Source organism: Anas platyrhynchos, chromosome Z (assembly GCF_047663525.1).
Source record: "Anas platyrhynchos isolate ZD024472 breed Pekin duck chromosome Z, IASCAAS_PekinDuck_T2T, whole genome shotgun sequence".
Taxonomy (NCBI): Eukaryota; Metazoa; Chordata; class Aves; order Anseriformes; family Anatidae; genus Anas; species Anas platyrhynchos.
The window spans coordinates 52256492-52280866 of NC_092621.1; the positions used below are offsets into that span (position 1 = coordinate 52256492).

Consider the following 24375-nt stretch of genomic DNA (forward strand, 5'->3'; position numbering starts at 1 on the left):
TTCCATGCATACAAACAATACTACTTTCTACATTTAACTTTCTTTTTTTTTAAAAAAAAAAAAAAAAAAAAAAAAAACTACAGTCCATAATCCCTAAATTTTTGAACAGCACAATAAAAAACTGTAAGGGGGAACAGAGGTGGATTGTGAAGGGAATTAGCAAATCCGTTAACTCAAAAGCAGAACAGGAAGCCTGGAAAGAAAACAAACAAACAAACCGACCAACAAAACAAACAAAAATAAGCAAACAACCACCATGAAATGAATCCATAAATCCCACAAGCCCTCTAACATATTCACAACCAATCTCTTGAGACCACATTGCCCACAGATAATGTGACTTCTAAAATACTCTTACTAATGTGATGCTAACCTCACCAGATTATTAAAATGCCATTGTCTGACTAATTTTCATTTACAACCTCTTCTTAAAATACATGGTTTTAATGCTGAATATGGAGAAGAGGTATTCTTATTTCCTTTTGTGAGTGAAAAGCTTCCAAAACATTGAGCTCAAGAGATTCTCAAAGTTTTCATAGTTTTAAAGACCCAAGCTAAGTTTTCAAATTGTCTTTGACATACTCTCTACGCTCCTGAACATGCAAGGAGAACATCAGAGAGACAGTTGCATTAGATTTCTAAGTTTTTAAAAATCCAAAACAAAAGATAATTGTGCTTGTTGAACAACAGTCATTACAGAATTTGGCAGCAGCCAAAGTAGTACAAATCATTATGTTTAAGTTTGGTTTTAAAGCTTCAAAATACAAAATTAATTGTGAAGCCCAAGGCACTGACCTCAAAATTGAGCTTCTGTGGTTGACTACCCATCCGTTATATTTTGAGATGGAGTCAGCGCTGCTTCTAGAAGTTAAGAATATGCACATGCACAACCACAGCTGAAAAGGTCACTCAGACCACACACACTATATCTGAACTTCCACCTCAATATTTTTAACATCGCAGTTAAAATAAAGAAATCTCCAGTTTTCCAAGCCTTGCCACACTCTGATGATCAGACGTGTCTTCATCCCTACCTCACACATGCAGGTTGCACTCAGCGGTTTTCACTTTACTCATTGCCAAAGGCGAAGCTGAAACGGAGCAATCCTGGCGTTACGCTCATGGCGCCAGAGGCAACAACACCGTCCAGGCCTGTTTCCACTTTACAAAGCTCCCCTGGAGGCACAGACTCTGTCAGGGCACCGAGGGCACCCACAAGCTTTGATGTCCCTGCCTGGTCCCCTGGGCCTCCCTCTAACGCCCACAGCCTAAGACCCCATCTCAGCCCCACTCAGGTCTTCACCACCTTGCCCATGGCCTAGGATCCCCCCACGGCCCTCATGCCTGCCCAGTGAGAGCAAGGCGGGTCCCCGGCTGCCCCCAAATCTGCCCTGAGATCAGCTCCGTCCCCAGGGAGGCGCCTGATGCCCAGGCACTGGGACAGGCCTGGCTGCCAGGCCCTACACTGCGGTTCCGGTTCCGGTGGGGGTGTCTCCGTGGCGCCTGCCCATATTAAAGTGTATCAGCGTAAACAAAACATTCTCACAGAGGCTGGAGTCATGCATCAGGGTGATCTTTTTCCTTTAAAACATTCAGGAAGCTTCAGCATTGGTCTACTGTTCCGTCACCACCATTTTTTTTGTTTGTTTGTTTCCTATTGGAGATTGGTCCACCAGAAATGAACTATCAGACACTAAAACAATGTGATTAGCACGTAACTAACCATAGACACATTTTTCAAGAATCCCATGGATAACACCACAAGCCAGGCAATTTTCCCTGCTGCACAAACTGGTATTTCATGAGAAGCTAGTGCCTACAGGCTTGGTGGGTTCTCAGAGGCACTGCTTGGGCTCCTGACAGTACTTGCTTCAGATGACCTCAGGTTTAGGGCTTTTTTCTTCTTTAAAAGCAACAAACAAAACCAACAAAAACACAACCTCTTTTTATAAGACAAGATCGCAATAGGGAAAATGGGCAAAACAAGTAAAATTACAGGAACGGTGAAAAATCTGAGGAACTGGAAACCTGAAGACTGTTGTAAGAGAAGGAAGACATCCTCGTTTTTCATTTATGAGAAAACATAATTAGTGAGGAACTCCATGAGTAAACTCAACTCTCAACTAAAGTCAGACAAGCCTACTCAACTCATGGGTCTTTTTTGATGACTATATTCCATTCAAACTATAGCAGTTCTTGGTCCTCCAAGGGTTGTCTTTGGAGCCACTCATCCATAATAAATGAATATAATAATATATAATAATTATAAATTATTATATAATTTAATAAATATATTTTTAATAATAAACTGAATTGAAACACTGGTTCTTTTCCACTTTTTTTTTCCTTGAGGGGATGAGGGGAGATAGGAGACTTGATAGAAATGGACATTGATAGGACTCTATGAGTTGAGTTGCAACTGTCCACTCACATAAGGTTAATTCATGGTTCCTATTGTCATGTAAAGCATTTATGGTAAAATATTATCAAGAGATATAGGCTTTACTGTCAAAATTTCCATTCTGATATCCAGTTTGGGACCATTTATGACATTTTGAAACTCAACAGTTATACCTTTGAGAGTAATATGTTGCCTGAGATATGTGATCCTTATTTATGTTGCCCATTTCTTCCAGTAAATATTTTACCATTTTATTCTGGTTTATTGACCAACAAGGAAATTTATAGCATATTACAATATAAGATGTTGTCAAAGTTTTTGGAAAGAAACTTCTATAAGAGATGCATTACAACTCAACAATAAAAATGATCTAAACTGAGAAGAGACAGACCCACCCACCTTTTTTTTTTTTTTTTTTTCCCCTCCTCTGAAATGTCCACCTGGAAGACTGCTTGAACTTCAGGTGAGTTCCAGGTTAGATTCCTTCTTTGCACAATATACATCAAACTTGTCAAAAGTCTCCCTGTCACAGAAAACAGGATGACCAACTTGTTCATCGCTATGAAGTCACCATTTGCTTCAGTTGCATCTCTGTACTTCAATGCAAGCATTCATTTAACATACAAGATACCATACTATGGGTCACTGTAAAGCTACAGCATAGCTTGCAAAATCTTCAACACTAGAGGAAATATAAACCACATTACTCTTAAAACTTGGGAAAGAGCAGCTACACAGGAGCAGCTACGCTGGTAGCTGCCCAGCAACATGGATGGCTTTTTTAGTTCTAGAGAACAATGATTCACAGAACTTCTGGTTATTTTTCCTGGAGAACTCAATAGGTAAACATATAAACGATCTGAAGCAGGTCCATCAGTATCAGTTCAACCAGTTCCCCAAGACTATGACTTTTCAAAAAAGGAACATGATGTCAGTTTTAGCAATGTATCAATAAAAAAGACTGCAGTCCCTAGCCTCAAGCAGACACAGCAACTGATAATTATCTCACTGCAGAAAAAAAAAACCCTCAAACTTCCCCAGCAGGGAAGACAAAATTCAAGGATCATAGAATCATACAATAATTAAGGTTGGAAAAGACCTCCAAGATCATCTGGTCCAACCATCACCCTACTACCAATGTCACCCACTAAACCATGTCTCTAAGCACCAAGTCCAATCATTACTTAAACATCCCCAATGACGGTGACTCCACCACTTCCTTGAACAACCCTTCTGAGAAGGAAACGTCTGAGAAGAAACGTCTCCTAATTTCTAACCTGAACTTCTCCTGGCACAACTCTAGTCCTATCACTAGTTACCTGCGAGAAGAGGCAGACCCCCAGCTCCCCACACCTTCCTTTCAGGTAGCTGTGGAGAGCAATAAAGTCTTCCCTGAGCCTCCTCTTCTCCAGACTAAACAACCCCAGTTCCCTCAGCCTCTCCTCATAGGACTTGTGTTCCAGGCCCTTCACCAGCTCCATAGCCCTTCTCTGGACATGCTCCAGGGCCTCGATGTCCTTGTAGTGAGGGGCCCCAAACTGCACACAGTACTCGAGGTGTGGCCTCACCAGAGCTGAAAACAGGGGGGCAGTCACCTCCCTGGTCCTGCTGGCTGCACTATTCCTGATACAAGTCAGGATGCTGTGGGCCTTCTTGGCCACCTGGGCACACTGCTGGCTCATGTTCAGGTGAGCATTGATCAGCACCCCCAGATCCTTTTCCTCTGCAAAGCTTTCCAGCCACTCTGCCCCAAGCCTGTAGCATTGCATGGGGTTGTTGTGGTCAAAGTGCAGGACCTGGCAGTTAGCCATGTTGAACCTCATCCCACTGGCCTCTGCCCATCCACCCATCCTGTCCAGGTCCCTCTGCAGGCCCTTCCTGCCCTCTGACATATCGACTCTTCCCCGCAACTTGGTGGATGGAACACTTCATCCTAAACCCAGGTGTTCCTTACAAGAAAATCAAAAATCAAATCAATGAAGACAATTTAGATATACGTAACTTAAAAGAGCCATGAGTTGGGGACTTTTTTTTTTAGCCATGAGGTTCATTCAAGTTACCTAAATGCTGATCAATCAATTTGAAGTTCTCACAAATAACTTCTTTAACTTTTTCTTTGGTATCCTATTTGGTATAAATATATGTTTGTTCTTTTTAAGAGAAAAAAAAAAAAAAAGTGCCTGAAAAGCAGATTGTAAATATGATGGCACTACTTAATTAAAATCAAGAAAGCATCTTCCAAATGTACATCCTCCCTGCCTGACAGTTAGCTGTCAAGCATTATGTGATACAGAGCATGGATAACTGAGATGTAGGATGAAAAACTTCAGGACTATGAGAATGCTCTCAAATATTAAATTATTTTGCTCCAAACAAGACTAAGATGTACTTTTCTCATTTTCTAAATTACCTTCTTGGAAAGTTATTAGTCTGTACAGAAATCATGGCTCTAAATATATGTTCAAGGCTTAACAACTAATGGTCAGAGTAGAACTTTTTCTTTATTACATATGTCAGTTACTCCATTTACTGTACAAAAGTAGTTGTGGAGGTTCAAGTATAGACACAGTTTTGTCAGCTTTTCCTTTGGTTCACAGATTCAATAAACAGTATACTGCCCTGGCTACATGTTTCCTGAAGATGCAACAACTATGCTAAGGAAGGAGGTCATTCTGATCATCTATGCTCCTTTTCCACAGAATGAATTTAGTTTCCTTTCTGACCAGGAAGAGAAGAAGAAAACAAAACACACACACAAAATGCAGTAAACCATTTTCTCAGTCAAAACCTTCAAAGAAAATATGTATTTCAAACCTGAAGTTAATCTAATACAAATTTAAAATAAATAAATAAATAAATAAATAAAGGAATATGGAAAAGCACAGAGCAATACTGTAGAGCACAAATGAGCTGTGCTACTTGGTTCCTATACTAAATGATCACAGGAAATGAGCTGCCACCCACCTCAGAAAAACTCACCTCATTGACACTACCAAAACTCTCAACACACTGTTCTGCAGAGACATGGTGAAAAGGCAAATGGGCTGCCCCCCTCTACCCCCCAGGAGAACAGGTAGCAGAGTAAATCAATTTTGCATTTGTACCCTGCTCCTTGTTGCTCACACAAGGCATAGTAGAAGTTGAAAGCAGTGAGTCTGGAGTTTCTTATTTTGAGCCAAGAGTATATTGTTAATTACTGCAAGAAATCCAGTTCCTGTGATGTGAGCAGTGGACTCTCCTGTGTACATGGACTTGGGAGAGAAAGATGTCAGTAGGTGGTGCTGAAGAACACGGCAGTGCTTTGCCTGGGTACTCCAGAGACAACCCAATTCCTTCTCATGCATTGCAAATAACATCTTCCAGCAGCTCTTTACACAAAGGGTGCATTACCAGCCTCACCCTCATAGGAGCAGGGGGAGGAGCAGACTCCTCAGCCTGGCATAACCCCAGCAAAGATCTCTTTCTTGCCAAGGAAAGTCAGACCTGTTATAAATGGTGTCCTGACAGTAGCAAATCAGATATGACAAATTCAACCACATACCCTGCTGCACCATGAACTGAAGAGGGAAAGAGCAGAGCTGTGGCTGAAGACAAAAAAGATTATCTCCTGATGGCCATCTGCCCTTAAATGAACCCTTAAACAGCCTTGCATAGTCTGTACTGCCTTTAAAAGCAATCTTGCCATTCACCCAAAGTACATACTCCACTGCATGGTCTGATCACTTACAGTGCTGTGGCTGATGAGTTGCAAGCATGCTATAAAGAGAACTGATCTTAGTTTGCAAAGAGCATGGTGTTTTTACAAAGGCTAAATACAGCTTAAAAACTGGTGACAGAGATAAACTATGGGAACACATGAACTGCTGGTTTATTTAGAGGCCACAGAATTTTAATCCTGGAGATCTGAGATTAGACTGGCCAACACAGTTGGCTTAAAACATGAGCAGGTACTCTCAGTGAAGTCACAGAGGTAGACACCAAGTCACTAGCACTCATAAAGTACCAACTACAAGAGTAAAGCAATGTTGAAACTGATACAGAAGTTGTCAAGAAGGCAAAATTAAGAGAGATCATCTTGTAAGGCATATTTGAAAAACTGCTTTTCTGGACACATGTTCCTCCTTGAAGTGCAGAGACCGGTCCTATGTCACAGCAGGGCTGACAGAAACTAAATTGGCCTTTTGGGAAGACTAAGCTTTCAGCCACAGGTTCAAACACCACATATCGTTTCCAAAATACAGTGTCCACTTTGGTAGAAATACGGGACTCCCTAAATAAGAGAAATTCACAGGACAGTTGGGAACTGATCCAAGAAAGCAAAAGGCCACTGCCTGCTTTCATCGCCAACATGGGTTCAGCTTAGTAAGGACCCTGGGGACGGCACAGTCCTCTCCCTCAGTCTGTCCTGAGATCCTACATGTTCCAGATGTAATGCATCTCATCAGTCCTCTTTCAAAGGGTACATGCAGACAGCATATGGACAGGATGAAAAAGGGCGTTCAGAATAACAGTTTTAACCCTGTAAAACCAAACATCAGAAGTCATGTTCTGTACCAACAAACAAAGTTGAGTAGAATAGCACCATCATCTCATGCAAACCCAAACCCATCTCATGCATGAATATGATCCTATAAAGCAGGATCTGTGGCTGAAATCCTACTGGAGAACAAGAACACACTGATTAGCAAAGTCTAAATATTGCTCTGTGTTCCCAGTACACTCCTCAGAAAATCTTATTTGTTTGAGGAGCTAGCTCCATTGACAACCTGGCTGCTTTACCACTCCCTGCATCTCCAGCTATCCATCCTCTTCCCCCAAGCTTCTTGCTATATCTGACATTTGCTGGGCAGCCAGCAGAAGCCTTTTTGTCAGCCAGTTCATTTCCTCAGGTAATACAAATCCATCACTGACCCATTTTTAATGCCAGACAGAATTCATGGTTTTATTTGCCCACTGACTCACTCACAGTATGGCAGCCAGCATCTTTGCCCCAGGTAGAAGAACATATATTTTTCCAGTATTTGACAGATCTCAGACTAGTGATTACCACTAGTCTGCCACCCTTCATTCACCCTGCCACCCCTCCAAGAAGATCTTTTCCACCTGTGCAAGTGAAGATCCTCTGTTTGGAACGGCAGCAGCAAGATGCTGGTACCATCATTGACTTTGCTGAAAATTGATACCACTATAAAAAAAAGGAACTGCAGCTAACATTTACATGTTGTTCAAAATATGTTGTCCCAAAAACTGTATATATACTTCACTGGATTACTCGCTGGGATGCAATATATAAACACTGAAATGCAATATCCTGCATCCAAATGAGAACCTTGTTTCTTTTACTCCCCCTTCAACCTCCATCTCCACCCACTTGGTTCTTCCAGGAAAAAACTTTTTGCAGTTGGTGTAATATATAAGGCCCAAGTACAAACCATTTTAAATAAGGGAAGAATGCTGACTAGATCATCATTTTTGTGATCTGCAGGTATCAGTATCTAAAAGGAACTACATGGAACATCTACAATGCACTTCAAGGACAAGAAGAAAAAAAAAAATAGAGAATTTGGAGTGCTCCCAGCATTTTGCTTCACAGTATCTATGAATTAACCAAGGTTAATGTAAGGTCTCCAGCTAGAAGGTGTCTAGATCAAAGAGATGTTAGAAAAAAACTGCATCAAAAATAGGGAAAAGCTGCTATTCCCTATGAAAGAAGTATACTTTGTAACTCAGATAATAATTAAGAATAATCTACCTCACAAAACAAAACAGAGCCAAAACAAACAAAGAAAACCACCTCATCTTTCCAATAATAAGCAGCCCTTTCCTCTAACTGTTCTGGACATATTCAAATTAAAGAGTATTATTAAAGCTGAATTATATCAAAGGTTGAAGCTTCTAATGAAGGTTTGTCCCAGCCTATTCCTTTTTCCCCTGAAATAACCTATCTGAGGGTCAACCACTAAAATCCAATTTCTTTTGCTTCCTCCTAAGGAATACCCAAACAGGAAATGAACTACAAAGAAAAATAACTAAGACTTTATTTGTAATATGGCCCACAGCTAAGGAGGGCTGAGATAATAACCAACTTCATCCTTCAAAAGCTACACTCCTTGAAAGCATGTAGACATTAAAGAACTATTGTGGCTTGTTTTCTCTTTGCACACTTTTTTTTTCTTCCCCTACTATGATAAATGATTCACATTTAGCAATAAAAAGCTGCAATTTTTTTCTAGAATTTTAAGTACTAAGGTTACAAAATGTAATTTTAGACTAAAAAATCAGTTCCTATTAACATTAGATTACCTTCATTTTGAAGAAAGTGGGACCATTCTGCCTTTATACTAAAGATACAGGGTGAAAGCTGACAAAAGAGAAACTAGTATCCAAAACTTTATTCCAGAATATGCATAACAACACCAAACTACATAAAAAGAAAATTATCTTTATTGTCATGAGTTCAGGTCAAGACTAGTTTATCAATAGAAAAAGTGTCCCTTTGAAAAGAAATTAAAGGGACACCATGAACACCTTGATGGTATATTTTCCAGACACCTACTCTTCCCATTTAATGTACTGAATTAAACTAACAGCTTCACATAATTTACAAATAGATCATTAAGGATTTTAGCTACCTCAGGCCATCAACAATTTGAAACGTGGCTGTCATGTTTTATTCAAACACTCTAAAAGAGGATAGTGTATCTTCATTATGCAAAAAGAAAAGCATAGGACAATCCACTTCAGAGAAAGGCTCCAGATAATTTAGATTCCATAACCTTTGGAAATCTGTATAACTTGTAATCTGAATCCAAATGCTTGATTATTTTTTTTAATTAATTAATTATTTTTTTTCAAGAGGCAGGATGTAGAAAACTCAGCACAGGTCCCTAGAGAGCACCGTCTAAGTTAAGGTGAAGCACAGAAAAAATCTTGCTTCCCTGGCTTAAGAAAAGAGACTTCTTGGGCAACTTTAAGGCATGATTTTTTTTTTTTTTTTTTTTTTTTGGAAAGCTCTCATAATTGTGCCTAGTGAATGAGGAAAAAATACCAATACAAAATAAATAGATAAAATTTAAAAATAAAAATAAACACAACCAAGATACTTGGACAAATTCAAGAAAAGGCAGAGATCGCAACAGCAGAAAAAACCTAGATTTCACCATGATTTTGGGTTTGCACAAAAATACTAAGCAAGAAAAAGCAGTCTGAAGAGAAACATTAGATAAACTGCCAAGAAATTTAATTAATCTGAAACCAGTTCACTAATGTTCTGAAAGTAAGGAAAGGGTAATCTGGCTCATAATGTTTTCAACAAAGAGAAAGAATATTCACATATGGTACTGACAAAAACATGATGCAGTGCACTGCAGTTCCAAAGCAAAGGGGCACATTATTGACAATGCTTTTATTGATGGTTATGCAGCCACCTAAAGGAAGGAGCTAAAGTCTGACTTAAGGGGAAGAAACTTACAAAATTCCCAACTTACTGATTTCCCAAGAGGTATACATAAATAGTTTAGGTAGACCAAAGGTCATTAAAAACTCCAGCTCAAGAGGAGGATACAAAATGAACTAGGTTTACTTCAAAGCAGAACCATATATAAAAATTCTCTTTTGTACTTGTCACTTCTCACTAAAGTAACTAAGGAAGAAACAAGCAAGCAATAATTAAAAAGAAAAAAAAAAAGTAATTAAGAAAAAGAAAAAAGAAAAAGAAAAAATACTCAACAAGAAAGACTGTAGATTGAACAGTTACAAAATTACATGTCCTCGGATCTATGCTGGTCAAAAGGGACAGATGCATCTTTTCAATTACACATGGAAAGGAGACGTGGACAATCACAAAGATAAATATGTCTCTTTCCAGTAAAAGTCCAGCTAAGTGAACAGTCCTTCAGGTGCTTCATTCAACCACACTACTTGCCAATCAGGTGAATCTCCTAGCTGCTTTTTCATCCCAAAAGAGACATATATAAACCATATGACACTAAAATATAATGAATTTTTGAAACTTCCTTTATGTTAGCCAGTATCCTTTAAGAAAAAAAAAAAAAAAAAGTTTTGTAGTCTATTCTGGACATTTTTTTCTTTAAAACTCATTTGATTAAAAGCCACTTGTAGTCTTTTATTTGTTTCTTGCAACAAGCATTCATTCAAGCGTGGGCTCTTGTTAGCAAGAATGTATGCAGAGTTTCACATTCATTTAGGACTTCATTGACAAAAGAGTCTATGCCAAAAGTATACAATCAGTCCTGCAGAAATTTCATTTTTCCTTCTGCTGTTCATGGAACACCAAAGTGACACAAGACAGTATCATATGTCTCTGGTTTCCATTCATTTGTCATAAACAAGTCATTTAAACCAGCAGAAGTGACTTGCTCTCAGAGACAGTAAGCCAGAAGTAGTCCTGTGGTTTTCAGACAGATACAGATTATTGAACATTAGCTGTGGACTTGCAACTTGTAAATAATACATAAAGAAAAAAAAATGTAGAATTAAATATATCAAGCAGCAATACTGATACTGATACACTGTTCCATACAGTTGCTACCTATTTGTTGGAACCATGTAACTTCAGGCCACACTGTGGTAGGTCTCACTGTGTGAAAAGCAAGAGGAGCAAGTCTTCACCATGAAGAGCCTTCTTCCTTTACCTGATGATAGGGAAGCACAAGGAGGTGAAGTGGCCTGGCTACAGGTTGCACAAGTAGCCTAAAAGAAAGTGGGCTTCCAAATTCCAACCCTTCCTCATTATGCCATGCTATCTTTCTATGCCATTGGCTGTAAAATCCCAGTGCTAACTTTCCACAACAACTATAAATGCAAAGTTCTCCAGCACAATGGAAGTAAAAATTTTGGTAGCAGGGGTAAATCATACACCACCCACAGGTATATAACCAATGTTCTTTATCAATCATCTTTGTGTTTACTTTTTAACTGGAGTTGCCGTTTCTAGCTTTCTGCACAGAATCCAAGTCTTTTGCTGAAGAATTTAGGTCAACTCAGCAAAATGCCTGCAGAGCTGAAGAAAAGAATACCAGGGGAGGCAGAGGTTAGGGATGGTGATCATGGTCTAACCCTCATATTACTTGAGATCACAGGAGTTCAAGAGGGAGAAAGGAGATGGAAAAAAGGGAGGCAGTTCAAAAAAGGACCTTTATAGTGGGGTGGGAAAGGAGATCTGTTTCCAAGGACTGACACTGGGTAAAATTCAAGTTACTGTGAGGTCTGAGGGGCACTTCTCTTGAGACAACTTTACCGAAACTGCTGAATCCTTATGCTCTTACCAAACTCTTCTAAATATTGGACAGTGTATTCATAATACCTTTGTTCTGGTAAATGTCCAGGAGAGGGAAAAAGAAATAATAACAATAATAATAATAGAAGAGGATATTATTTTCTTTATAGCACCTTTATAAAAATATCTGTATGAGGAACACTCTAGATCTTCCTCAATGTCTTCTGTAAGCAGGAGATATTCATGACCAAAGAAGAGGAAGTCTGATTTAATCAGACCTCTCTTTTACACATGCTAGCTGGAGCCACAAAGCTTGTGCACACTTCCACTCCACCCTGGCTAACAAAATTTATGAGAACAACCCAGGCAATTAGTTTTCACATGTTGACAATTGCATTTACCCTTCATTGTTAGGACAACACCACAAAAAGAACAAAAAAAAAAAAAAAAGATATTTAGATATTTTATGGATTATTTTTTTTAAAAAGTTCAGATTGCAAGTGAATCAAGTCTTAGAAAACCTCTAGTCTACAGCACCACCTTCACTGTATGTTCAGCTAGTACATTTTTCCTGAAAAACTTCAGTAAAATAAATATCCTATCTTGACAGTCTGGATGTCAAACACGTTTTTCCAAAAATGGCAATTAGCCTCTGCTGAGAGCCATATACAACCTGCCAATGACTCCTGATCCTGTTTAATGTGAACCCAAATTCTGCAGGAGCTTACAGACACAAAACATTCTCTGTAGTAATCCAAGATACTGCTGGCATTCCAGCTGAAGGAAGCATACTGATCGTGCTTCATCCTACTTCTGCAGAGCACAACCAGCCTAAGCTCTGCCAAAAGCCAAGTGTGTCATGGGCAGCTCTAACTTACTTGGCCTGGGCAAAGATATGAAGTGGTAACACCTCTTCTTTGTTTTTGTTTTTTTTGTTCCCCTATAGCTGTCAACCCACATACACAAACATGCTTGCTGCAGCTGGAAAAAGCCTAGCTAAAAATCAATTTTGAGTTTTTTATGAGGGACATCTTGGAATCAGGGATTTTTCTAGAAACAGCATCTGCCAAATCTCTGCAGTCAAAAAAAAAGTAGTCTTCAATATTTTAGCACTCTAGCTTAAGGCAGCATACAGGCAGATGGACTGTGCACATCATATCTACAGACAGCTTTCTTGTTGTGTCACCTGAAAGAAACAGACCCCCTGCAACCTCACAGCAAGCCACTGGAAGAATCTTTACTTCCCACCTCTGCCAATCCAGCTCACAATTTTCTGGAGAAGTCTGGAAGTAGATATGACATCAGCCTTTTGAGGAAGTAGGTAAAGAGTTCTTTTCTTTTTTAAGAACATTCCTTTCTAACAAAAACTATCTCACCTTCCAAGCTGTATTCCTGCCATAAAAATATGGCTTTTCTGCCATATTTTTTCCTGGTCTACCTACTCCTTGTTCTGTGGGCCACTCCTTCTCCAGGTCTTTAGGAAAGATGCAAACTGGTCATCTGCTATTGTTATTTCCACAGCCTAGCAAAGAATGATGCTGGTGACATACAACTTCAGTGTAGCTCTGAAGTCAAAGGAACTGGTCTTTCATTTCTTCTGTGTATGTTTGGTGTGCTGGTCCCAAAGTACACAGGATGAAATAAAAGCTACTGCTTTCATTTCCTAAGAAAGGCACATAGTAGGGCAGAAAAAATAAGGGAGAGAAAAGGGAGGGTTGGGAATGCACTACAGCAGACACCACCAGGAATGACCAGAAGTCATCTGGTTTGACTGTCTCTCAGCCCTGCTGGTGAGGAAGGGCCTCCCTTGCACTCCACAATCTGGTATCTGAGCCTGCAACAGTCTTATATTTCTTCCTCTTTCTTTTTGAGGAACAAGACTCCCTTTTTGGTTCTTATTGTCTGTTGCTCTGAACTCAGTAACTGATATAACTGTGGTCAGTCAAGATATTGCATATGTGTGTGTGTGCGTGTACGCTATGTCTGGATCCTCAGGAAGGCAGCCTGGTATTTTATTTTTAAACTTTGGCTCCTGTTGCACAGCCCCACATATAATGGCTTCACTCCTGAAGGTTGGATACTCTTCTGATATCAGTTTTCAAAGAAAAACAAAGCCATGCAAGCCAATACTACCAAGAGAACAGGAGCAAAGTTCTCTCCTAAAGATTTTCTTTCCCTCGTGAAAAAACAAGAGACCACAGAAAGATTAAGCCATCAGTGTCATTCCAACTTCCTGCTCCTGTATTATTATGAGCTGCAGAATATTGTACAAACTCCAGTACCTACTGTGCTTTTTGAGATTTCTCCATTTTTATTTATTTATTTATTTTTTATTTCTTGCTGGAATTCTGCCAATTTTCCCCAGCTGAGGAACAGACCCATATGTGGATCAGTACTTACTGATTGGCTTTTATTATAAAATAGAAGGTCAAAATGGGAATCTGTTTCTCCTTACCTGAAAGCAGAACTTGAAATGGATCTTCAAGGTCTTGGAAGCTAAAGGAGACAGAACCAGACTTGGCTAATCATAGGATTGGTGCTACAGCTTACCCTTCCTTCACCCTTCCTGAAGAGTCTGCCCTTCAAACGTGTTCCAAAGTTGACAAACTAACTTGTATCATATACCTCTAGCCACCTGCAGTCCAAGATCATTTTGGCAGTGAAGTTTCACTGTCAAAAAAAAAAAAAAAGTGGTTTCCTTTTCAGCTGAGCATACAGGGGCTATATCTGTAGGCTTGATTAGAAGAAGAAAGGAAATGTTCAAGTTAAAGACAAGAAGGTTCCTTTGCAACCATGCAAAAAGAAGAAAAAATTTGAAACTGAATATAGAAGATAAATGGATTGGGAACAGTTGGAAGAGAGGAAGTCACCTTCTATCTTAACTTCACTTGCATTTCATGATGGAAGACAGCTGTTATGAGTTAAAATAATCACACATTCCCAAGGAAATACAGAAAAAACAGCTCAGACCTCTTCTCCCTTCTTCGAGAAATGCTTTGTTCTGCCATTGTCTTCTCACTCCTCCAATTAGACTACTGTAATAGTGTTCTGAATCTTAAAAGCCTTCCAAAACTAAAACTACAGATTAAAAACTGCAAATATTTTGACAATTAAGGAGTCAAAACTCTCCTTCATCCTGTTGTAATAACTGTTTTACAAAAAAAAAAAAATAATAATAATAAAGAAAAGCATTTATAGTGAGGACTTTACTGCAGCATGACCTTCAAAAGAAGCTAATATACTATTTTTCCCAGATATTGACTCATTTGTGTATCGGTTATCAAGAAACCCAGAAGATCTAATGACAGTGCTAATTTTTAAAGTGCTTTGATAAGCACAGAAGACAAGAGAGTTAATCTCTAAGTTTTCTAGATGTATCATCCTTATCAGAATAAATATGGTTTTGAAAGGTGCCTAACAAAAAACTGATAGATTACTATAGAAAGATATTATGAATTGGTTATTGTGAAATTATGACTATTATGAAAACTGGTTATTATGAAATCACAAGATAATTGGTGGGGTATTTTTAATAGAAAGTTAGGTTGCTCTAGGAAATCAACATGTTTACAAACAGATTTTTTTATGCCACAACCACCTCTGTGGTAACTGCAGGACCAAAGTCTGTAGTTCCTGTCTGTAAAACCAGGACTTAAGTTCTGGGTGACTAAAGTGCTGGTCTGTAGAGTCCAGAGGAAACCAGAGGTCTTCTGTTTGGGGGATTTACTGTCCTTTAGAAACCACAATGTGCAAGTCTGTAGCAGCTCAGCTCTGTCAAGACTGTATAAAAACTCTGTTCCATTTCTTCCGTTCCTCTAAGACAAAAGGAAAACGCACCTACTTTGTAAGAGGAAGGCAGCTTCCACCAACCTTGTACATAGATTCCATGTTGAGAATTAAGTGCAAATTGTTTATCCTTAGTTCTAAGCCTAAGATGGGGAAGTGGAAGAAAACCCGGGAGAGAGATAATCAAACATCAACTGATACTACAAACCTGCAGTGTGCCTTATTATTTCATTTAACTGGTTATTTGCTTCACTCTGATATGCCTGGGAGAAAAGATTCTCAGCGCGTGTTCCAGTAAAACTCGAGTACCTCTTTAGATTTCCTACATTTCAAAGCTCCAGCATTCTCATCAGCTATTCTTTAAGACAACTTACCCCTGACCTGGCATGAGATAAGTACAGTCACCTTGCTCAAAGTTCACCATCTACAACTAGGCAGTTGTCCTCATCCAACTCATTGATAGTACTTTAAAGCCTGTCTCTCAGCATGGCTTCTAGAGAGAGCCTACAGGCTTCATGCCTTAGGACTTTCTACTCAGTCCATTAGTTATTCCGATAGCTCCTAATCTTTTTCCACTATTAAATTAGAAATAAATAACTATTTATATAGCAAACATTTTCTAGTCTTAGATTCCAGCCACTGCATCTTGTTACAGCTTGGTACAGATTCCAGATTCCTATAATATCGGGCATAGCCTGGCAAATTAACTGCTTTTAGCCTCCTAAATGTCACTTCTGAAATCCTCTGAAAGCGGAGAATGGACTATCTGTAAGTTCTCGCTGTGAAGCACAATTTTCCAGAGTTCAAATCATTGCTATCCTCAGCATTTCTACCCTTATTTTTAAAGACATGCCAACTTCAGGAATGGATTTAATATTCCAAGAGTAGTACTTGCACAGATCAGCAGAGAAATGACAGTATCCTCTGTATTTATATATCTGAGTGCTGTAGTAGTCCGTTTAGCTGTTCTAACCATTTTGAATGATATCTACTCCTTTACAGTATTTCTGTTTTCTAATTCAAGAGAAAGATGGGACTCTTGAAGTCAACATTGGCCATCAAGCCAAGGCATTACTCAAGTGATTCACAGAGCATTTTCTATTCCATATTTTCTGTTCATTAGAGATAAAAACTGAATGAGGAGATTTTAGGTCTGTTTTATTTCTAAATATAAATTACTGGTGTGGAGAACAAAAGGAAAAAGGAAAAGTCTCTTTAAATCCTATCAGATACCCCTCTTTTCTGACCTGTGGGATGCTTTTGTTTGCAGTGGAACAAGTCCAAAAGAAAAAGGAAGACCCTTGCTTTTCTCTTTGGGATCAAGGGCTCTCAAAGGCACAGTGCTGGTTTTATCTGTTTGATCTATTAAAGCAAGGTCAGTATTTACTTTGGTCATGGAAAGCCCCCAAAGTATTTTCTGATATACTAGAAAGTGAGTATCCAATAAGACCTGTGATTCTTCTGTGCTCTCTGCATGAGGTTTTCTTATCCCAGAATCCTCCTCTTCTAGAGATGCAAAAGCAGGTACCTCCATCTGCATAACCCCAAGGAAATGACTCAATTTTCCATCCCTTTTAATGGAAGAAAAATAAATAAATAAATGTTAGACTGAGATTTAAAGATTGTACAAATACATGTTTTGATAACTCCTCTTCAGCTTGGCTCCTTTGTGAATATTTGAGGACAGCCCTCTCACCCTTTTCCCCCAAATGACTATTGCCTTGTAAGGATACTGGATACATTCCAAAAATCAGCATTTACCCACAAGAACTTCAAATATCTACCTTCCTTAGCCTGGATAGATGAATGACTGAGAAACACAGTGCTCTTGCTTATTGCACAGTTCAAAGTTTCATACAAGCCAACCCTTCTTGGTTTCTCTGTTATCTAAGCCATAATATACTCTGTATTTTGTGAAAACATTACCATAATTATAATTGGTAGTGTTCTGACTTTCTAGAAAACAGTGATGGGTCCAACTGTCTTGTATCTTAAGGAGTTCTATTGTTAGGAACACACTAAAATAAAATCCCACAAAGCAAAGATGAGATCTGCTTAATATAAGGTTGGCATATGTAACATATTCAATGGATCTCTCAAACTAGCCAACATCCTCTGCTGTGCCTCCTGTTTCCTGAATAGGCAAGCAGAACACAATAAGAAATGTTATTGCAGCCTTCGTTGATAGACAATTGACTTTTTGTCTCTGCTTAGCATCAAGCTGATCGTGTTCTTTTCAGAAAGTGCTCCTTCTCAGAACCACTTGGAAGAATGCTTCATGATTTATGTGTGAGATTTATGTCCACCCAGGAGATTTTTCATCCTGTCCTCACACCCAGGTATTATTTGAAACTTAACTCTTTTCCAACAGACTATATATGTAGCTTTGGTCACCCTGCCCAAAGCTGATTTAGTTTAGACATGGTGCAACCACAATTGAATAATGGAGGCAAAGAAGCCACAAAAGCTCAGCCATGGAGCAACCAGTATCATCATTTCCTCTCCCAGCAGTATTTCCTCTAGGTCAAGACAGCTGGAAACCCATACTGAAGGATATTTTGGGTCAAATCCAGCATGGCACATCCTCTGGGGCTGCATTTAACTCCTTCCTAGGCAAAAGAAGACGGAACTTTCACAATTGCTTTTGGATACTAAACAAGGTGATTATGATGGCCTAGACATCACTTATTTAAAAGTTTCAACATAAGGTTCCTCTCAAGGGGTCTGATGACTTTCTGATGTGCTTTTCTAAGCAGGCTCCTAAAGAAGCATCTTCATCCCCACTGCAAGGTAGCGATGGACTGTGTCCATATCTTGTGGAACTAATTACATCTCTGCAGAATTCATATTATCTTCTAGATAGTTTGTTGGAGAACAAAGAATGGAAGAGATCTCATGGATAACCAAGATTCATTCTCTTGTTATTAGACATACAAATCCCAAATCAATTAACTTAAAGAAAAAAACCAGCATGCTTACTAAAGAAATGAGGCTATGGGTCCCTGAACCAAGGAAAGCCTGGTTTTAAAGAGATGGAATTATATATTATAGTCTTCTAATAACCAGAAATTTAACTGATAGCAACTGGTAGTCCCAGTGACCACACAAAAAGGTAACACACAGAGATCTAACCAATTATGATGCTGAGGTAAGTCCTACACCCCTCCCTATAAAGGATTCACTTCTCAGCTGTAATCCCCCTTGAGGGTGGAAGTCAAATCTTACAGCTCTGGAACATGATGTAACCCTCAGTTCTACTCAGCTTATCAAAAATTCCTGTTCTGCTCCCTCTCTTCTCACATTTCCTTGGCCTCCTTATGGCTTTAAAAAGGAAGCTTGCTACTAAAATCCCACTTGGGCTAATTTGCCTATGACAGCTTGACAGCTGTAGCAAGAGAAACAGAGGGATTCTTCCAAGCAGATGATGATTCTGACTGTCCCATTAATTTGATCAGCCCAGCTCTTCCTATATAAAAATCCCACCAGGAACACAACTGAGAGGTATCCCAGAACACGTGGACAGATTATTCAGAAGAGACAAAGGAAAAGGGAAGAAGGAAAAAAGAGAATGAGAAAGGGGAGGGAGGGAGGAAGGGAGGAAAAACCTCTGAAATTTTGTTCATGCAAAGAAAGTCTTAAGTCATTCTTTACTGGCAGGTAAATTGGTCTTCTGCATGCACTGAGCTCCCTTCAAGGTAGGTTTGGTCCCATATTGCAAGCATGGTATATTTCTTCTGCCTCCTAATAACAGTTAGGACTTTCTAAGCAAGCTACAGAAGAGAAAGTACTTGTTCAATACCAGTAGCCCATTGCCACACTTTCCTATTACAAGCTTGTCAGCCTGCCAACACAGAGAACTTCCAGAAATCCTGCTTGCTCTCTTCCCACAGAACACAAAGCAGCATATTCCTTCAGAAGCTCTATTCAACCTCCCTTTCTTCCCTGTAAGCTTGCATCTTTGAGACAATGGATAAGAGGAGCCCTTCCTCCATTCATTTGCTCAGCCTGCTGAAGCATCAGATCTGTCTGATCTTGCAGCAGAAGCATTATCCTTTGTTCTGATCAGGTTGCACAAATAGCTGTGCTTGTGTCAGTCCCCAGAGCAGATATTTTTTTCATGACCAATATGATTACATCTCACACACCACATTGTGTCCACCTAAAAATGTTGTGGTTTGTTTTCCCCAAGATCCAGGAGATCTACAAAAATACCACTCAGTGTTATGCACAAAGAAAGAAGGAGAATCTGTGCAACACTGTCACTACATGTATCCTAAACAAATAAGGACACAAATAAGCCAAAATACTCATATGCCTACCAAATAAGTACAAAGTCATAAGGCTCACATGAAGGGTCTCAACAAGTTGAAAGATTTATAGGGGTAAAAGTTGATTACAAAACCCAAGACATCTCAATACTTCTCTGCAGATTACATACTCCCCATGCTGATAAACAACAGCTGCTTTTACAGGTTCTGACACTTTATTTCTTCCCACACAGACATATTGGGCTGGTCCCAGCAACCTCACCACTGTCGTGACATACCTTCACCTAGAATTCACACCTGGACCACTTGCAAGCTATCTTTAACTGAAGAGACATGTGTTAGCTACTGCCAAGTTAGATGAATATTCAAAGCAGTATGGCTGGTAAGCAGTTCAGTTTCCCACACTGACAAAGAATAATAAATCACCGCATCTATTGATATAGTCATGAGCTCTCAAAAGGTTACAAAGCATGGCTTTAATTTTCCCTTCCCCCTATTTTACCATAATGCATGCTACTTATAAAACTGTTGCTATCACACAGTCTTTTTTTCCCTAGGTCAGAAAATCATATTAACCAGAAAACACAGCCTGTAGGTTCTTCAGAACTTCAGTCTGTCAGAAAGCACTCATTCAAGTTGGAGGTTTAACTTTATCTAGTACCTGCAAATCTCTTGTATTTTTTGCCTACATGCAACTATGTATGATGTGTGGTGTCTGAGGCCAGGTAAAAGCTTGAATACCCCTTTCTAGCTTCTAGCCAGGATTTAAACATGGGGGGAGAAAAAATGCTAATCCATGGTTTGCAATGAACAAAACAAAACAAAACCCTACCACAGGGGAAAAAGTCATCCTGCCTTTAACCAAATCTAATCTAATCTTTCCTCACAGCTATAACATCACTCTGAGTGCTTCACTCCTGATCTTCAGCTTCACACACAGAGCACAGAGAATTACTGATACAAGCCTTCTGTACAAGGCCAGACTCAAAAAAATACATAAATGGGTCTGATTAACACTGCTGAGTTTGCAATCAGAATCAATACAGTTCCATGAAGATATTGCCATTTTTAGTAAGTACAATATCCTCCAAAATCCAACAGCATTATATGATTTCTGTTTCATAAAGGGTTTGACTTTCCTTTTATTATCCCAGTCTTGCTTTAACACATATTTTATATTAGAATGCGTTCCAGGAAGCATATGGCAATAGAACTAGGTCAACCATTAACCAAATAACAGGAAGCTGCTCTGCAGAGCACACCCTTCAGAGCTTGCTTAATGAGCTAGCTCTTCAGAATGTGTCCTTCAGTAAGGTTGCAACTAACTGTTCCACAGGATTTTCTTTAAAGCCACAAGGTCACCCAAGTTAGGCAGCTCCTAGACATGACACATTCAGAACAGCCATCAGTAAGTACAAAGGCATCTATCTAGGTCAGATGTTGAGATGAAGAACACTCTTTAAGCATACATGGGTCACTGGACATCAGGAACCAGTTCCAATGCTTTCTTCATCTTATCAGTGAGCAGAACCCATCCCACCATTAATCTACTCCCACAATTTCAGGAAAGAACAGATGAATTTGCCTTTGTAGAGCTTGTGGAGTGGGATACCATGAGTAGATAAAGAACCTTACATCTCTCTGCCTTCTTCCATGCTTTCCTATCAGAGGAGGGCAAATTACTTCCCAGATGAGAGTCACTTGTCTGGCTTGCAAAAAAGGACTGTTATTAAGGCTTGCAACTCAGTGTCTCACTAAATATTTCATGTTCTGGTTTTCCCTTGTTCTTTTAGAGATACAAACAGTATTTAACATGGTCTGTCAAATCAGAGAGAAAAAAAATTATTATGGTTAGTACCTTCATTTGTTCCATCTCAACCTTACCAATTGCTTCAACTGAAGATCACTTTCTATATTTTTAAACAATCAAAGACACATAGGCTTGAAGTGTAAGTTTTTAGGTCTCTGAAAAGCATTGGGCGTCAAGGAATAAAATCCATAAATAATTCAGAGATTAGACAAAGTTCTGATTCATGCTGTACTGTTAACAGAGCAGTAGAGGTGGCCCAATCAAATTGTTTCTAAACAAATAAAACACAAAATTTGCCATCACTCTACTTGTTTTGCATAGAACAGTCAACGATATCCATCAAATAACTGTTGCAACAACTTAAGTCAACAGCGACGTACCACAAAGTATCAATTTTTAAAATAAAAATAAGCCACCATCAAGCTGTGTGACTACAATCAAATCTTGACACTGAACCTATAAAGATATTATTATTATTATTATGATACTCTCGGAAAATAATAGATAGTCTCTTATGTCTTCTTACTGTAGTCCTTCATTTGAATATTTACAAATAAAAATTCCAAGATCTCAAAGTCATTACTTACCCCCAATAAATCAACCACCAACAACAAAAAAACTATCTCTACGTGTTCATTGCTAGTTGTAGGCATGTTTCACCACCACTTCTAATAGGAAAATGTGTTGTGAACTTCTACAAAACAAGAGTTTGGTGTCTACACTTGTGGCAACAACAACAAAAAAAAAGCCATGTCCTACAAATGTTCTCATACCAGTGTTTTCAAAACTGAGAACTTCTCTGTCACCTGACATTTGAGATGGGAACTCAAGTTCATCTTTCTGGTACTAGAGCTTGGTAGAACCAGATAACAATTCCAGTTCCTAGTTATCAGACACAGGAAATGATGAGGCATCCATGATGACAGAGAAAACAGTCAGTGTGTGTGATCATATGTCCCTGCAGATTGCTTTGTATCTTAAGCGACAGCTCCTTGCTGAAACAGGCTAACTCAATGGAAGACTGCCAAGCATGCTGTGGTGAGATTATCATCTTAGTAGTTATTTATAATAAACTATCTTCAGCAAGTAGCACCTTTTTGGGTATGAAAAAGTGAAGGACCCTGTATTTTCTTTGCAGTATAGAGATGTTCTAGTTTGAACGAGAAAAGGTGCAGACAAAATTTAGAAGCATTATTCATTTGCATATGAAGAAACACTTCTGATGAACATTCTCTCCAGTGTACACTAGAAACTGTTCAACACACTGAAAAAGCCATAACATTTCCACTTCTAGAAAATAAAATCTGCAAGAGAAATTATATGTACACAGCAACTATACCTTAGAAGAAGAAGCCTATTGATTAGACTGTATCCTTGATACTTCTGATGCTCAAACAGCTACCACACATGAAGTTATCTATGTAACCAAGAAACAGTTCTGCCTGAAATGGCGTTCAAGTTTCACGTCATTTTTCAGTGATATTTATTTCCAAGTATACTATGGAGAAGTGCTACTCCTCCATAGTTTTAACCCAAAATTCTGCTGAATAGGGCCAATGGAGCAAGGAGGACTGTGTAAGGATGAAGTTATTGCAGAACAGAACAAACAGTCTTCACATACAGACATGTTTTATATGCATCCCCTCCTCCCATCACCAAATTACAACTGGGAAAACATACCTGTGGGTTGACTACTACCACACTCCCACTCCAGTTCTTAGGAACATATGAAGAAAGTCATACCTTTGCAGGGCTACCACAGAGCAGCATCTAAGACAAGGATTCATTCAAGAGAAGCTGTAAAATCATTCTTTGAAAATCCTGCTGAACAAGCAAGAGAAATCATAAGAGCTCTGATTATGAAGTAGAGCTCTGCCATGCCCATCAGGAAGCAAGTTCTGCTATTCTAGAGCTTCCCAGGCTGCAGTTACGAGATGTCTCCAAACACTGGGAACATTAAAATGACAACAACAAAAACAAACAAGAACAAACAAAAACAGGAGACCCATCCATGACTGAGCTCACAGAAGACAAATCACTAAATTTTTTAAGTTTCATAAGTTCACAGAATGTCTGATAAGCTTATTTAGAATATTTTTGTTGCTGTTTGTTTGTTTTTGTTGTTGTTTGTTTGTTTTGTTTTGTTTTTCCCCAGAGATTTAGATTCATGTAACGGTATTTGGTACTTTAAAAAAAAAATGGTGTCAAAGTAATTTGGCACTAGCTTTAACCAAATAGGAAAAAAAAAATCTAATAGGACATTCCTGCTTAAAAAAAGCAGAAACAATTACAATAGCTTTCTATAGTTTCTTAGTAATTACAGTTTCAAAGACTATACAGTATCACTTGCAGTATTTTGTACCTTTCTGCATTTCACAGCTGCAGTACAATGTTCTTAAATGGTTACAGCTTTTGAACAAACTGTCTCTGCACTAAAGCCAAAAGGATCTACAATGAAACTTCAGCTGAAGCTCAGAACTTTCACATGACTGAACTCTTCTCTTTCTCCAGATCTGCTTAGCCCTTCAGCCTCCCCCCAACCCCTTTTAAAATCTATCAGACATGCTTTTGGAGGGCACTTCACTTGTAAAGAAAAAAAAATAAAGTAATAATAATAATTAAAAAAAAAAAAAAGAAAAGAAAAGAAGAAAAAAAAAGAATTTCAAAAAGAAATGAAATCCTGCTGGGCTGAAGTTTTCAGATGACAAAGCAGAAGGTAATTGTTTAATACCAAGTATGAAAGCAGCATAAAAGGACAAGATGCAGAGGGAAAAAATCTATTTAGGCTTCCTGCGCTGGCATGAAATGGCTGCTTTCCTTCTTACTGCCAGCTCCCATGCTTCATGTTGACATTACACATCCTGTACTGTAG

General features: G+C 38.8%; 1 protein-coding gene across 9 annotated transcripts in view; it reads right to left on the reverse strand.

Annotated features, from left to right (window-relative positions):
* Positions 1-24375, reverse strand: part of ZNF462 (zinc finger protein 462) — a 97490-nt gene that overhangs the window by 60119 nt on the left and 12996 nt on the right. The window contains exon 1 of one of the 9 annotated variants that reach the window (XM_072031727.1): positions 1035-1456. The exons of the other annotated variants lie outside the window; for them this stretch is intronic. The gene's annotated coding sequence lies outside the window, so the exon portion shown is untranslated. Of the gene's footprint in view, positions 1-1034; positions 1457-24375 lie in introns of those variants that run through there. 9 annotated transcript variants of the gene reach the window in all.